This window comes from Apium graveolens, chromosome 2 (genome assembly GCF_009905375.1).
Source record: "Apium graveolens cultivar Ventura chromosome 2, ASM990537v1, whole genome shotgun sequence".
In the NCBI taxonomy this organism is placed as follows: Eukaryota; Viridiplantae; Streptophyta; class Magnoliopsida; order Apiales; family Apiaceae; genus Apium; species Apium graveolens.
This window is the reverse complement of record NC_133648.1, coordinates 93,217,657-93,235,094: the sequence shown is the minus strand read 5'-3', so window position 1 is coordinate 93,235,094 and position 17,438 is coordinate 93,217,657.

Genomic DNA, 17,438 nt, shown 5'->3' with positions numbered 1-17,438 from the left:
GATCTATTGGACTATGCAATCTCTTCTTCACAATCTCACTTCAGGTTGGTATGAACTAGTATACTGCTCAAGCAATCGTCAAGGACATGGTATGGCACTCTAACTGCAGTTACAATTTTATATGAATAAGTAGAGTCGTCATATTTATAACTCTCTTATCACTAGGCACAATCATATTGTTTTATATGTGCAGTGGTATATTGATTATGCAACATAACAATTAGTATCTAAAGTACTTGACAAGTATCGGTCAATGATATCTTGTTAACATTATGTTGCAGATATTTGTAAGCTTTTGACATGAATGAGAATTACTTAGACTTTACCCTAAGTGATCAATATTTTATCAAAAACTCATTCATATTGAAAAACAAAATCAAACTTCTTTCTACATTAGTGATTTCTTATTTCATGCAAAATCTTTTGAAATCACTATTGTAAATCATTTTCTCTCTATTACCATATGTTCTATGATACAGGTTCAGTCTCCAATGACTTTCTTTCATTGACAGTCATGAGGTTGAAAACCCACAACGTCTATCCCAGACTGTAAAGACAAACACAAGAACAGAACCAACCAACACTCTCTTACCACTAAATGTAGTATGAATGAGCGTGAGGGAGATAGTGCCTTAGTGCACCACATAAGGAAGGTTTTGTAGTCAACCCAGTAGCTCTGTCTCCTACATAGATGAGTAGTATTTAAACCGAGACAACCACTAGCCCCCATACATCTTCTCAAAAAGATGTAATGGCTGAAAAGGCACAAAAACAGTTACTAGATTCATTCTCTCAAAAGGGTGCGTCTATTGAAATTTGCCTGTCGGCCAAGGTATCCGATGTAGTGTCACCACTTCAAACATAATCAATTCTTGATGCACAAGGAGAGGTTACACACACAAAGGATGAGTTGACGGAAACAAGAGTTTCGACCATTTTAAGGTCAGATTCGATTGTTCAAGGTTCGTTAGTGGACCAATTGCCTTTACAGGTGTTAGGAGAGGATACTGATCCAAAAGCCATATGTCAGTGGTCAGTATCTACCTCCCCAGGCTTAAATCCCCTGGATGCATCTGCGGATAGTGGATCTGACATAGGCGCAGATCGGCAACTTGTTGACAATGATTCAGATATTACCTGATAAGTCACAAGGAAGTGTCTTCACAGACATTAGAAGGGAACTTTGATCTTTATGCTAAAATCGTTGGATCATTGTTTACCTTCCCAGAATTCAAATCTGGAACCCTAAAAGGGAAACTAGCAACTTGTAGATTATGACTCAGATTCATCTGACGAGTTTAACAAGGATGGGGATTTGTGAACTCCCATTGCACCACCTGTGACCTCCTTAAGGATGGCTAAGGTGATTTTCCTTGCAGGTACAGCTGGATTATGGAGCTATGAGAGAAGAGTGATACACTTGTGAGAATGAGTGTAAACACGAGTGGAGAGAAGAGTGAAACACATGTGAGGTACACTAAAACAGGATCACACACTCACAGTGAGGAAGAAAGAGAAACACTTGTTATTTCTTTTCCAACGAAGTGAAATATGAGAACTCCTTCAGACGACGGCATACATTCCTTCTTTAAGGGGGAGATAAAAGCTTAAGTAATAGTTTGGAGGATTCCTCAACTAAGGGGGAGAAATAGCAGGGAGGAAGAAAAAGATCATATGTACACTACTCCACACCATTGTTGTTTCTAACTACGGATCCTATTGTACGGGAGAGGTGGTAAACACAAGGTGATTTCCTAGTAAGGGAAGAAGCAGTTAGGGGAGTACCATTGGTTTTTATCTGCGGATCCTATTGTACGGGAGAGGTGGTAAAACGAAGGTGATCTTCTTTAATCAGTTGATTCTCATAGGGGGAGAAGCAAGAGATATGGGCTTCTCAACAGGAAATGTGGTTGTACAAATGAAGATGGAACTACTTGAAGATATGTTCAGTCTAGAGGAACATCTACTTGGAATCTGGAAAATGTTAAATCTCATCCAGAACTTTTCTGCTATTTACTTTGCATGTATGTTTATATCTTTTTCTTATTTGTTAGTTGAGTTATCCTCTAGGTATTTGTGTGTTATTGTCTAACAAACAAATAGGGGGAGATTGTAAGTCATATGTCATAGCCTATTTGTATATTCGAGGATTCAACTCAACTCAAATAAGAATGTAATAAGTAAATAGTGGAACTACCATCAGAGAGATCTCGCAAAGTAATATCTGTCAAAGGATTCAGAGACAAGGTTCATCTACAGACTTGAGGAATTAATTCACTGGAAGAAGTTCAAGAAATTGATCATGCCTCAGTGATATAAGTCAAGATCGTGGATTTAATCAAGTGACAGAGATCTCGTCAGGGTATCAATAAATTACAAGGATTTAATCTGAAGAAAATCAAAGTGTCAAAGTCAAGACATGAAGAAACGTCACGGAAGTTAGTCACTCATGAACCAGACAGTACATCGAGTGTCAACGTTGAAGTGGTGGAATTGATTCATAATTTTCAGTGATTTTCAGAAGATTTGCAGAAGAATGGTTGCTGCTCAAGACTAGAATTAATTCTCTATTAATTAATTAAGTCATCTAATTTAATTAAGAAAATAAATTATATCTGCGAAGAATAATTTATTTATTAATTGAATTAATTGATTAATTAATTCTGAATTAATTCTAGGAATTTTAGGAATTTTCAGAAGTTTAATTGGATTAAATTCAAGCATTAAATCAGCAAGACAATTGAAAATGAACTAGCATGACAATCAGGATTGTCATACCGATTGTCATGCTAGGCCATATTCCATTGTCATACCGAAAGTTACTCTAGGAGGATAATTGTCATGCTAGTTCATTCAGATTGTCTTGCTAGTTCATTCAATTGTCCTACCGAAAGTCTTGCAAGCTTAAAGGATTGTCATTCCAATTCAATTGATTCAGCTGTTGATAAAAGAAGCAGAAGCAGCAATTAAAATACAACTCAATCAAAATACAAGAACAAAAGAAAGCAGCCGCCTCTGAAAAATATCATTCTTCATCTGCAGAAATTCAAGATCAATTTCTAGTTTGTTAATGTTAAATCCAAACCACTAGAATTATTTATCTTGTTCTTGTGTATCAATCTAGCGGATTAAAATCCCTAGAACTTAATCTCAAATCGCGTTTAGCATTTGATTCTAATTATTGCAAAAATAGAAAAAGTTCATGTCAAATTTATTCTAGATTTGTGATAATTGATTTGAGATTAATACCTTGTAATCGATACAGTTGTTGTAACACCTTTCAAGTTTAATAATATTTTTATTTAACTTGAATTTTGTTTCACATTTTTTATTCCGCATTTAATTCGATTATTCGGTACTGTTTGTATTCAACCCCCCTTCTACAAACACATTGGGACCCAACACTTATGTATGCACCTTTATATAGAATCTGTAGTAGCATATAAGTCATGTTGACTTTAACTAGATATGCAGAATAGGTTGATTAATTGTATATAAATGATGTCTTGTAATTCTGCATAAGTGAAATAGAGTCAAGTGCCAAAATAGCTACCGACGGATGATTAACAAAGCCATCGCCGGATGATCAAATGACTATCAACGGATGTTTAATATAACAGTCGACGGATGATCAATTAAACCATCAACAGATGTTCTGAAAGTCGACGGATGATCATATGAATAATTCAAACAGCAGTTGAACAGTGAAAGCTGACACACAGCCGTCGAGATGTATACATACACACTGTGGAAGCCCATTAACTGGGTAATAGAGGACTAAAAGCAGCAAAGCTTAAGACTGATAGTTTTTATATTTGTTATGTCTTTTTGACTTTGTAATCTTGGTATTATATAAACCAAGAGAGTAGCAAATAGAAAAATAACAGAGATAGCTGAGAAAAAAAATAGAGAAATCTTTGTAAGCAGAATTATTAGCATTTCCTGTATTCTCGGTAGTTCCATTTTGTAAGCAGCTGTGAGCATTCCTGCACACAGAGTCCTCTCGATATATTATAAATATCTCTGGTGGAATTGTTTAAATCCACCAGAAAGTTTTTAAAGACTCTTGTTTTTAATTACTTATATTTTAATTCAATTAAGTTTCTATTCCGCATTGTGCTAATCAAAACATTATATCTATATTCGAGTTGAACATTTTTATTAAGATAAAAAGGTTCAAGAATTCCATTCAACCCCCCTTCTGTAATTCTTGCTATATTATTAAGGGACTAACAATTGGTATCAGAGCAAGCTCTTAATCTACAAAGAGTTTAAAGATCAAAACAATTCAGCAAGATGAACAAGAAAGATGTTGGAGTCAAGATTCCTTTTCTTGATAAAGATAATTACCATCATTGGAAGGTAAAGATGCATCTTCATATGATTTCTCAAGATGAGGCCTATGTGGACTACATAAAAAAAGGCCCTCATGTTCCAATGAGAGCTGCAACAGGAAACGAGCCATCTGTTCCAAAGTCAAGGCATGAATGGTCTGATCCTGACATTGAACAAGTCAGGAAAGATAAAAAGGCCATGAACATTCTGTTCAATGGAGTTGATGCAGACATGTTTGATAACATTATCAACTGCAAAACTGCCAAGGAAGTTTGGGACACAATACAGATAATTTGTGATGGCACTGAGCAAGTAAGAGAAAATAAAATGCAGCTCCTGATTCAGCAATATGAACATTTTCACAATGAAGAAAGTGAGTCACTCACTGACATTTTTAGTAGATTCCAAAAACTACTAAATGCTCTTAAGTTGCATGGAAGAGTCTATCAGACTAAAGACTCCAATCTGAAATTTCTCAGATCTCTTCCAAAGGAATGGAAACCAATGACAGTCTCATTGAGAAACTCACAAAATTATAAGGAGTTTACTTTGGAGAGACTGTATGGCATTCTGAAGACCTATGAGCTTGAGATAGAGCAGGATGAAAGAATGGAGAGAGGAAAGAAGAAAGGAGGATCCATTGCACTAGTTGCTGATCTGGAAAAGGAGAAGGAAGTGAAGATGGAAGCTGTAGAATCAACTTCAAAGGTCTGTGAGAATAAGGGTAAGGGGCTTGCAACAGAAAGTGAAGATTCGTTGAGCCAAGATGACATGGAGGACATTGATGAGCACCTAGCATTTCTTTCCAGAAGATTTACCAAGCTCAAGTTCAAAAAGAACTTTGGAGCAGCCAAGCCAAATAGAAACATGGTGGATAAGTCAAAATTCAAATGTTTCAAATGTGGCTTGGCAGGGCATTTTGCAAATGAGTGTAGAAAGTCAGATTCCAGTAAGAAAAGGTTTGAGTCTGTGGATTATAAGCAAAAATACTTTGATCTACTCAAACAAAAGGAAAGGGCTTTTATTACACAAGAGAATGACTGGGCAGTAGATGGTTTGGATGAAGATGAAGATGTTAGCTATGTCAATCTAGCCCTAATGGCCAAGACTGATGAAACAGAGACAAGTTCCTCAAGCAATCAGGGAAACAGAAAGAATCTTTGGTACTTGGATAGTGGTTGTTCAAGACACATGATTGGTGATTCTACCCTGCTCACAGAGTTTAAGGAGAGAGCTGGCCCAAGTATTACTTTTGGAGATGACAACTAGGGTTATACTGTGGGATATGGCTTGATTTCAAAGGATAATGTCATCATTGAAGAGGTTGCCTTAGTGGATGGTCTCAAACACAATCTGTTGAGTATCAGCCAGCTTTGTGATAAAGGCAACTCAGTAATCTTCAATAAAGAAGCCTGTGTTGTGACTAATAATCAAAACAACAAAGTGGTTCTCACTGGTGTGAGAAGAGGAAATGTGTACCTAGCTGACTTCAACTCAACTAAAGCAGAATCTGTAACTTGTCTTCTCAGTAAATCAAGTCAAGATGAAAGTTGGCTATGGCACAAGAAGCTATCCCATTTAAACTTCAAAACCATGAATGAGCTGGTAAAGAAAGAACTAGTAAGAGGCATTCCTCTAGTGGAGTTTACAAAGGATGGACTGTGTGATGCCTGCCAAAAGGGGAAGCAGATCAAAGCATCATTCAGGAAGAAACTTGATTCAGCAATTGAAGAGCCTCTGCAATTGCTTCACATGGATTTGTTTGGACCAGTCAATGTATTGTCAATTTCAAAGAAAAGATTTTGCCTAGTAATTGTAGATGATTTCTCAAAGTTCTCTTGGACATATTTCCTAAAGTCTAAACATGAGGCTAGTGAAATCATCATCAATCACATAAGGCAAGTTAACAATCATCCTGATTTCAAAGTTAGAAGAATCAGGAGTGACAATGGAACTGAGTTCAAGAACTATGTCATGAGAGCATTTTGTGAGGAGAATGGAATCTTACATGAGTTCTCAGCAGCAAGGACTCCACAACAGAATGGAGTAGTGGAAAGGAAGAACATATCACTTATTGAAGCTGCAAGGACAATGCTTGAAGAATCAAAATTACCAACATATTTCTGGGCTGAAGCTGTAAACACTGCATGCTACACTCATAACATCTCTCTGATTAATCAAGCAAGATGCATGACTCCTTATCAATTGTTCAAGAACAAGAAGCCAACTCTAAACTTTCTTCATGTCTTTGGCTGTAAATGCTATATTCTGAGAAATCAAACTGATCAAAATGGGAAGTTTGATGCTAAAGCAGATGAAGGAATTTTTGTTGGATATGCTGTTGGTAAAGCATATAGAGTCTACAATCTAAGAACCAACATTGTTGTGGAATCTATACATGTTGTGTTTGATGATAAAAAGATTGAAGGACTAAAAGATGGAGATTACCATGAGAGCCTCAAATTCGACAATGTTGAGATGGTCAGCGACGAAAGTGATGATGAGAGTGATCAAGAAACAGTGTCTAAGGATAATGCAGATAAATCTACTACCAATGAAGCACAAAACTCAACATCCATCGAGTTACATAATGCTTCATCCGTTGGAAGGCAATTTGTGTTATCCTTCGGAAGACAACCTGCCTCATCCGTTGGTACTCAAAATTCACCATCCGTCGGGTTATCTAAAGGAGCAGGAAGTCAAGGTAGATCTCCCATAAAAAGTACCCTTTTCTCAAATCAAAGATCCTCAAACTCAGGGGGAGTTTCTAGCAATCAAAACTCAATCACACATCAAGACAAAATTGAGGTCTCTTCATCTAGAGCTTATCTACCTCAACCAAGGAAATGGACAAAAGATCACCCCTTTGAACTGATTATTGGTGATGTTTCTTCTAGAGTTCAAACCAGGAGAGCAACTCAAGAAGAATGTCTATACAACAGCTTTCTGTCAAAGGAAGAACCAAAGAAGGTAGAAGAAGCCTTGTTAGATCCTGATTGGATTTTAGCTATGCAGGAGGAGCTAAACCAATTTGAAAGGAATAAAGTATGGAAGCTGGTACCCAAGCCTAAAGGAAAGAATCCAATAGACACCAAATGGGTATTCAGAAATAAGATGGATGAAAATGGCATAGTAGTAAGGAACAAAGCCAGATTGGTTGCTAAAGGCTATTGCCAGCAAGAGGGAATAGATTTTGATGAAACATTTGCTCCTGTTGCAAGACTTAAAGCCATCAGAATCTTCTTAGCCTATGCAGCTCATGCCAATTTCAAGGTCTATCAAATGGATGTCAAAAATGCCTTTCTGGATGGAGATTTGGAGGAAGATGTGTATGTTAGTCAACCTCCTGGCTTTGAAGATCCAAATTTTCCAGAGTATGTCTATTATCTACTGAAAGCACTTTATGGACTGAAGCAAGCACCTAGAGCCTGGTATGATACTTTATCAAAGTTCCTTTTGGAAAATCACTTCACAAGAGGTACTGTAGATAAAACTTTATTTTTCAGAAATGTCAATGGCTCTAGCATACTTGTTCAAATTTATGTAGATGATATTATTTTTGGCTCTACAGATGAGAAACTTTGTAAAAAGTTTGCCAAACTGATGCAAAGTAAGTATGAAATGAGTATGATGGGAGAACTAACTTACTTTCTTGGTTTACAAGTTAAACAAGTTAGTGATGGAATATTCATTAGTCAAACTAAATATATTTTTGATCTTTTAAAGAAGTTTGATCTAATAGATTGCACATCTGCAAAAACTCCCATGGCCACTGCAACTAAGCTTGAATTAAACACTACTGAAAAGTCTGTGGATATTTCAAGCTATAGAGGCATGGTTGGCTCACTTCTGTACTTAACAGCTAGTAGGCCAGATATAATGTTTCCTACATGTTTATGTGCAAGATTTCAGGCTGATCCTAGAGAATCTCACTTGATAGCTATTAAGAGAATTTTCAGATATCTCAAGGAAACACCAAAACTTGGCATTTGGTATCCTAGAGATTCTGGTTTTGATCTAGCTGGTTATTCAGATGCAGATTATGCAGGTTGCAGAATTGACAGAAAGAGCACAACAGGAACTTGTCAATTTCTAGGAAACAAGTTTGTGTCCTGGTTCAGTAAAAAGCAAAATTCAGTTTCTACTTCTACAGCTGAAGCTGAATATATTGCTGCTGGTAGTTGCTGTGCACAGATTTTATGGATGAAAAATCAATTGCTAGACTATGGTTTGCAAGTTGAGAGGATTCCTATTTTCTGTGATAACACAAGTGCAATTGCCATCACTGAAAATCCAGTGCAACATTCAAGGACAAAGCACATAGACATCAAGTACCATTTCATAAGGGAACATGTAATGAATGGTATTGTAGAGTTACATTTTGTTCCAAGTGAGAAGCAACTTGCAGATATCTTTACCAAGCCACTGGATGAATCCACCTTTTCAAGGTTGGTAAGTGAGTTAGGTATGCTTAATTACTCTTGAATTTATCTGAGTTATTTTGCAAGTTGAAATGTAGCCAGAAATTTAGCTGATTTTTAGTCATGGATGAAATTTTGGCTAAGTCAAAATTTGCATCTCGACGGATGACTATTATCCATCGAGTTGAGTCATTCGTCGATATACTATTTGCAAATAAAAATCAATTACTTTTCTGAAATCTTTTAAAACTCGACGGATAACAGTTTATCCTCATCCGTCGAATTGTCTAAATCTTAACCGTTAATTCCCTGAACATTATCCATCGAGTATACTTACAGTTTGTAAGCATTACACGACGGATAGTGGGTAGAATTTTTACAGTTTATTTTTAAACGGCTATTTTAGACAATTTCTATTGGGTAATTTACTTTTCTTTTGAGATAGTATAAAAGCTTATTTCATTCCAATTATTTTCTTTTATCATTCTCAAATTCAACTGCTTTTATTTTATTCTCTCTCAAGCAAATATCCTCTTTCTCTTCAAGCTTTTATTTTCTAACAATGGCACCTGTAGTAAAGATTATGTCTCAAACTGGGTTCATTTATGAGAAGAACAACTTCACTGCTTTGGTCGATAAGGGTATTCAGCAATCAGAAGACTATCACAAGATGATGGACTTTGTGAAGAACTGCAAGTTCAGTTATGCCATGCTTGAATCACCCACAATTTTCTGTGAAGTTATTGAAGAGATGTGGACCACTGCAATCTACAACTCTACTGACAAAACCATCACTCTAACTATCAAAGGTAATGAGTTATGTATCAATAGTGATGTGATAAAAGAATGGTTCAAAATTCCTGATGATAATGTAACTTCACCACACAATGACACTGATATTATCAATATGCTTAATTCCATGCATTATGCACTTCCAACTACTAAGCTAAGTGATATTAGAAGATTAGGTCTTAGGAAGGAATGGAGTTTCATGTGTGATGTTGTGACTAAAGTTTTCCCTGGAAAAATCAGTAATTTTGATTCTGTGAACATTTCCATGCTTAACATGCTATACATGCTAGTTACAGATAAATTTTACAATTTCAGTGACCTTGTCTTGTATGAGTTAGGTTTTAAACTAGGTGAGTTAGCCAAAAGGGGAAAGAATGTATATTATGCTAGATTTTTCATGCTATTGGCTAACCATCTTTGTCAAGAGATTGTACTTGAGAACCCAAACAACAAATTGGCTTGTTGGGTTCAAGAGAGAAGAATCATTGCAGATTTGAACAGAGCCAACCATCATAGGGATGTGCCAATGTTCTACTTTCCTGTAATGCAGACACCTCAGGTAAGTGAGGTAAGTTCATCCATACCCTCAACTATTCCAATCTCCTCAATTTCTTTGAGTTCACGAGTAGCTATGGCAACTGTGACAATGACCAAACCGTTGCCTACCAAAGCCGCCAAAACAACTGTAATTTCTAAATCCAAGTCAAAGAAAACGCCCTCTGGTATCTCTCAAAAGGTACCAGTTGAAAAATCCACCAAAGCCAAAGAGGGGAGTGTGAAGGAGGGTCAGTTAGGTGAGGGAAGGGGTGAACATCAAAGAAACCTCAAGGATAAGGTTGGAGAGTTGAGTGAATCCCAGCCTAGCCACACTCCAGTTTTCCAATAAACTGCAGTGCTTAAAAATGACAAAAGCTCACTTCTAGCTGCATCCTCCCAAAAGGATGTAGCTATTGAACATAGCTCTCATCCAAGAGCACAGGCCAAAAGGGTTAGGGACACAAGCTCACCCCAAACTTACACAAGAAAGAAGAAATCCAAAACCACTGGGGATGCACAGGGCACACACACAGTGCAAACTGGTGCTAAAGACACAATCCCTGCACTTTCTAAAATTCAGTTTGATGTGGCTCCAATAAATGTGGAGTCACAGCCAAAATCTCTTATAATAGAAGCCTCTGAAACACCATACTCACCAACAAACTCTCTGGAAGTGGATATGATAAACACTTCAATTCCTGATTCCCCTTCTTTAACTCTGTTGGGGAAGCCAAAATCTAGTGCAAGTGAGCATCATCTTTTAGATGATTTGTTGGCTCACTTTCCAATTCTTTCAGATACTATTGTGACATCTGTGCCTCAAATAACTTCAATCAACACAGAGTCAACAATAGTTTCTCTTCCCACCTCATTAATTTCTACTCTCTCAATGGATATTGCTCATCCATCGAGTAGTGATTGTATCCCGACGGATAAGCTTAACAGCAGTTATCTGTCGGATAGCTTTACCACTCACCCGATGGATATCACTTATTCGTCGAGTGTCTCTGCACAACTTCAAACTTCAATTATTTCTAGTGCAGAAGATTTAGTGGTAATACAGTCACTCTTAGGACTGAGAGAGGAGAGTGCATTGAGTGAGAGGCTGGGTTGCTCCTAGGCAAAAGGAGAGGAAAAGAGTGAATCTCAGCAATCCATTTATTCAGGATTGGCAAAAGTGAGTGAGAGGAATCCCACCTTAGTAGGTGAAGGTGAGGGTGTGAGGGTGGGGAGCCAGGGTGAGACCCTGATACAACAAAAGAGAGATTATGAGAGAAAGGAAGGTACAGGAGAAATAAGGGTGGATCCATCCATTGCTAGTGAGTCAATGATTGTGGATGATGCTGAAAAGGAAAGACAATTTCAGCAACATTACAAAGCTGAAATTGATAACATTTCCTTGGATGCTGACACTTTTACCCATCCTGTGTCAGCCTATCAATTGTTGGCTGCTCAGGGCAATGTGGAGGCAGAACACACTTTGAATTTAGTACACACCTCAGAATCTCTTCAAAGAGATAAAGCTGCTGTCAATAGGATGCCTTCTCAAGCTGGTGAGCCATCTGAAGAATTTGGAGTAAATTCTAATGATGATGACTCTGATTCTTTGGATGGAAGCATGAACTTAGGGGGAGATGAAGGCCCAAGTTTTGTTTCAAATTTACCTGGATGGGCATGGACAAAGGAATCTACACCAGGACAATTTGGTGTATCTTTGGTCAAGCAAGTGATGGCTATTCAAAAGGCCCTTCAGGAAACTTCAGATGCTGGTACCAAGGCTATTCTTCAAGCTCACCCAGACTCTCTACATCTCATGAAGATCCAGCACTTAAGACAGAATCTGAGTGTGGATGAACTAAAAAGAGATATAGCTGACTTGAAAACTTATAATTCTGAGAAGCTGGATTCAGTAATGCCATATGGTACCATGCAAGATCTATTACTGAGACTGAGGAGAGAATCAGATTCTGAAAAGAAGCTAGCCAAGCTGGAAGACAGAGTTCAAGTTATTGAGAATTCAGTGGTTATCCTTCTTCAAAATCAACAGACTCAGACAAATCTTCTCATGCAACTGGCTAAAGCACACGACCTAACTCCTCAACTTGATGATAATAAAAAGGGGAAAAGAGAATCAAGTAAGGGGGAAAAAGGACCAACTGAGGGGGAGAAACTTCAAGTACAAATCAGCAAAGTAATTGTACCTTCAATTACTGTCTCCAAGCCAATAATTGCAGATGGTATAGATCTAATTAAAGCAGCAGGATCAAATTTGAAAGTTGCTGAAAAAGGAAAGTTGAGTTTGATCAACTGGAATAAGGTTGATGAGGAGATACAGAAAAAGTTTGAACTAGTCAAGGAGCCAGTTAAGTCAGCCATCCATCACTCTCATGTCAAGCCAATCAGTGTGAATGAGATGAGCATGAACTATCTGGAAAAAGGACAATCTTCCTGCATCAAGACTACAAAGGGTGAAATAATTCTTAAACCAAGGGAAAATTATCCAAAATCATCTTGGAAGAACCCCATGGACACTGTGTATGAGACACCCAAGCCTGATAAAAAGAAGCTTTTGTCAAGATCTATTGTCTTCTATAAAGATCCAGCTGATTCAGCTTCAAAAAGGAGAATTGCTAAGATATTCAGAAATGGAAAGGAAATTTGTGTGGTAGCTGGACATCCACAATTTGCTCAAGCAAAGATAGAAGAAAAAGCCAAATTAAAGAAGAAAAAGAGGCAAGCTGCTCTAGATGCAAAGAAGTCTAAACAAAAGAAAGAACAGATTGCTATCTTGGCCAAGCTACAGGCTGTAAATTCTTCTCAACAAATTCCCTCTCAACCATCTGAAGCTGCTGAATCAAAGAAGAAAATTGAAGAACAGAAGAAATCCCCAAGGAAGAAAGAATTGGCTAGAAGAACAAAAATGAAACTGGATGTTGTTGACAAGGAATTGGAAGATCAATTTCCTAAGGAATCCACACCAGCTACAACTCAAGCATCAAAGCCTTCTGTGGTATTTGAAGATATAAGGGTGGTGGATCCCTACAGGAACATACATGGTGAACCTATTGTGCCAAAGGATGAGCCAATAGAGTGGGATAATCTACCAATTCCTGACTTCAGCCTACAAATCCTTAGCAAGCCAAAAAGGACAAAGTCAAGGGCAGTCAAGAAAGTGAAGTTGTCACCTCTCAAATCCAAGTCAGTAGTTAAAGCTCCACCCAAGGTCAACAGGGGAGACTACTTGTACTTGTGTGACATCAAAGAATTTTCAGATCTAAATCTTTATCTGGATGAACTGGATGAAGTAAGGGCAATTGATGCATACAGAAACCTACCTGAAAGGTTGGTGTTCAAGTACAAAGGAGGAAGGGAGATTCAGTGGCCACTTCACAGGATTCTTCAAGAAAGCCAAGTTGTGCTGATTAAAGTCTATTCATCCTTCAAGAAAAACTATGGGTTCAATGTAACTGCAAGAAGACTAGTATTGAAGAAGATTGAAGAGCTGAGGAGTGTTAGAGCTAAAGATGCACTCCCAAAGACACTAATCATCCCATATACAGGGAGAAGAGTGCATCTAATGCCCTACTGGCTGATGGAATTCATGGATGACAAGGGTGTGAGAAGATTCTTCAGATTAGAAGACCAACTGAGTATCTCTAGCAATGAGACTCTCTTGGAAATGCAAGAAAAGCTAGATCTCTCAGAATCTGATGAACTGGAATTCCACAGGAAGCTCCAGAATCAAATTGAGGAAAATAACAGAAAGCTTGGAAGAAGATCCAGACCTTCAAGGAACTAGAAAAATCTGCTCAGGCTAGAGGAGCATCTTGAATTGACTGTGAGCCAAACCTTGTACATTTTGTTTAATTGAAGCACTTTCAGTTTATCTACTTATCTTTAAAGATGTATGTTCAGGATGTTTTGTTATTATCAAGTATCTCTTAATTTATGGCTACAATTCCAGTAGACATAAATTGGGGGAGATTGTTGTGCATATGTTGTGTATTTGATGATTTCATAAACAAAACATCTAAGTAGATTTTACTTAGTGAAATTATGTAGCACTCGACGGATAAGAATTATAGTCCCGATGGATGATTAACTTATTATCCATCGAGTGATTAGCTTATGTAATAATAAGTTTGTAGCACAGTTATGTATGCACCTTTGTATAGAATCTGTAGTAGCATATAAGTCATGTTGACTTTAATTAGATATGCAGAATAGGTTGATTAATTGTACATAAATGATGTCTTGTAATTCTGCATAAGTGAAATAGAGTCAAGTGCCAAAATAGCTACCGACGGATGATTAACAAAGCCATCGACGGATGATCAAATGACTATCAACGAATGTTTAATATAGTAGTCGACGGATGATCAATTAAACCATCAACGGATGTTCTGAAAGTCGACGGATGATCATATGAAGAATTCAAACAGCAGTTGAACAGTGAAAGCTGACACACAGCCGTCGAGATGTATACATACACACTGTGGAAGCCCATTAACTGGGTAATAGAGGACTAAAAGCAGCAAAGCTTAAGACTGATAGTTTTTATATTTGTTCAGTCTTTTTAACTTTGTAATCTTGGTATTATATAAACCAAGAGAGTAGCAAATAAAAAAATAACAGAGATAGCTGAGAAACAAAAATAGAGAAATCTTTGTAAGCAGAATTATTAGCATTTCCTGTATTCTCAGTAGTTCCATTTTGTAAGCAGCTGTGAGCATTCCTGCACATAGAGTCCTCTCGATATATTATATATATCTCTGGTGGAATTGTTTAAATCCACCAGAAAGTTTTTAAAGATTCTTGTTTTTAATTACTTATGTTTTGATTCAATTAAGTTTCTATTCCGCATTGTGCTAATCAAAACATTATATCTATATTCGAGTTGAACATTTTTATTAAGATAAAAAGGTTCAAGAATTCCAGTCAACCCCCTTCTGTAATTCTTGCTATATTGTTAAGGGACTAACAAAAATATTTTCCCCAGTTTGTTCAGGATCAGATGGAGCTGAAGTTTTTAGAGCTAAAGTAAGGAAATATGCTGGTAGCTGATTATGAGAGTAAGTTTGAAGAGTTGTCAAGGTATATGCCATCATATGTGGATACTGACAGAAAGAAGGCCAAGAGATTCCAGCAAGGTCTGAAGCCATGGATCAGAGGAAAGGTAGCCATCTTTAAATTGGATACTTATGCGGGAGTTGTACAGAAAGCTATGATTGCAGAAACAGAGAGCGAGATGTCACAGAAAGAAAAGGAAAGTAAGAAGAGGAAGTTTAAAGGGAATAAAGGACAGTCACAACCAGGGAAGTTTCCAAATTTTAAGAAGGGCAAGTTTCAGCCAGGGAGAAATTTTAATTTCAAGAAGCAAAATGTAGGCGACGGAGGTCAAGGCAACCGTCCAGTCAATGTAAATCAGCCGAATCAGTTGAGGCTAACTTTTCCAGATTGTCAGGTATGTGGGAAGAAGCACGGAGGAGTTTGTAATAAGTTGAACGTGGTTTGTTTCAAGTGTAATCAGAAAGGGCACTATTCGAGGGAGTGCCGCCATCAGCCAGCAAGAGAGCCAGTGAACAAAGATCAGCCTATCCGGAATCCAACAATTAAGGTTCCAACTATTGGATTTACATGTTTTAAATGTGGAAAGCCCGAACGTATAGCCAGGGATTGCATGACACCAGCCCCAGTCAGTAATGCATTGAGAATTATGGGATCTACTCCAGTAGTGAATGAGACTCCAAGGGCTAGAGTTTTTGATATGTATGTGAAGGACGCTATCCAGGATACTGATGTCGTGGCAGGTACACTTAATGTGAATTCTTTATGTGCTAAAGTGTTAATAGATTCGGGAGCAACTCGATCGTTTATTTCTCAAGATTTTGTTAGTAAGTTAAATTATCCGGTTGAGTATTTAAATGAAATAATGACTGTGGAATTAGAAAATCAATAACGTGTATCTGTTAATCAAGTTTGTGGGAATTGTGAAATTGAGATTTCTGGTAATAAGTTTTATGTGGATTTGATACCATTTCAGCTAGGAGAGCTTGACGTTATCTTGGGAATGGATTGGTTATCTAAGCACGATGCCCAGATAGATTGTCGAAATAAGAAGGTAATGGTGAAGACGCCAGACCAGAGGATAATAACGTTTAAGGGCCAGAAACAAGCAAAGAAGTTCTTAACGATGATTCAAGCTAAAAAGTTACTACGACAAGGATGCAAGCATTTTGTTGCATATGTAATTGATAGAAGTCAGGAGCCAGCAAAACTCGAAGATATTCCGGTAGTCAATGAATTTCCAGATGTGTTTCCCGATGAGTTACCAGGACTTCCTCCAGAGAGAGAAATTGAGTTTGCGATCGATTTAGCACCTGGAACGGAACCAGTATCCAAGGCCCCGTATAGAATGGCGTCCGTTGAGATGAGGGAACTAGCAAAGCAATTGCAAAAATTGTTAGAGAAAGGAGTAATCAGACCCAGTGTATCCTCGTGGGGTGCACCGGTACTATTTCTCAAGAAGAAGGATGGAAGCATGAGACCGTGCATCGATTATCGGGAACTGAACAAGCTTACTATCAAGAACAAGTATCTGTTGCCTAGGATTGATGATTTGTTTGATCGGTTGATAGGAGCCAAGTACTTCTCCAAGATCGATTTGAGATCAGGATATCACCAACTAAAGATTAATCCAGAAGGTATACCAAAGACAGCTTTCAGAACAAGGTATGGACATTATGAATTTTTAGTGATGTCTTTTGGATTAACCAATGCCCCTGCGGAATTCATGGACCTGATGAACAGAATTTTTAAGGAATACTTGGACAAGTTTGTTATTGTGTTTATAGATGATATTTTGATTTATTCAAAGATAGAAAAGGATCATGCAGAACATTTGAGGACAGCTTTGGAGATTTTGAGGAAGAAAAAGTTATATGCTAAATTCTCAAAGTGTGAGTTTTGTCTACATGAAGTTCAGTTCTTAGGACACATAGTCAGTAATGAAGGGATCAAAGTGGACCCAACGAAGTTTGAAGCAATTACAAATTGGGAAAGACCAAGATCACCGACAGAGGTAAGAAGTTTCTTGGGATTAGCGGGATATTATCGCCGATTTGTTCAAAATTTCTCAAGAATTGCAACACCATTGACAAAGCTTACATGGAAGAATGAAAAGTTTATATGGAATGACAAATGTGAAGAAAGTTTTCAGGAATTGAAGCAAAAATTAATCACGGCACCTGTTTTGTCACTTCCAGACGATCAAGGGAATTTCGTAATCTATAGCGATGCTTCTCATAAAGAACTCGGATGCATTCTGATGCAGCACGATAAGGTTATTGCATA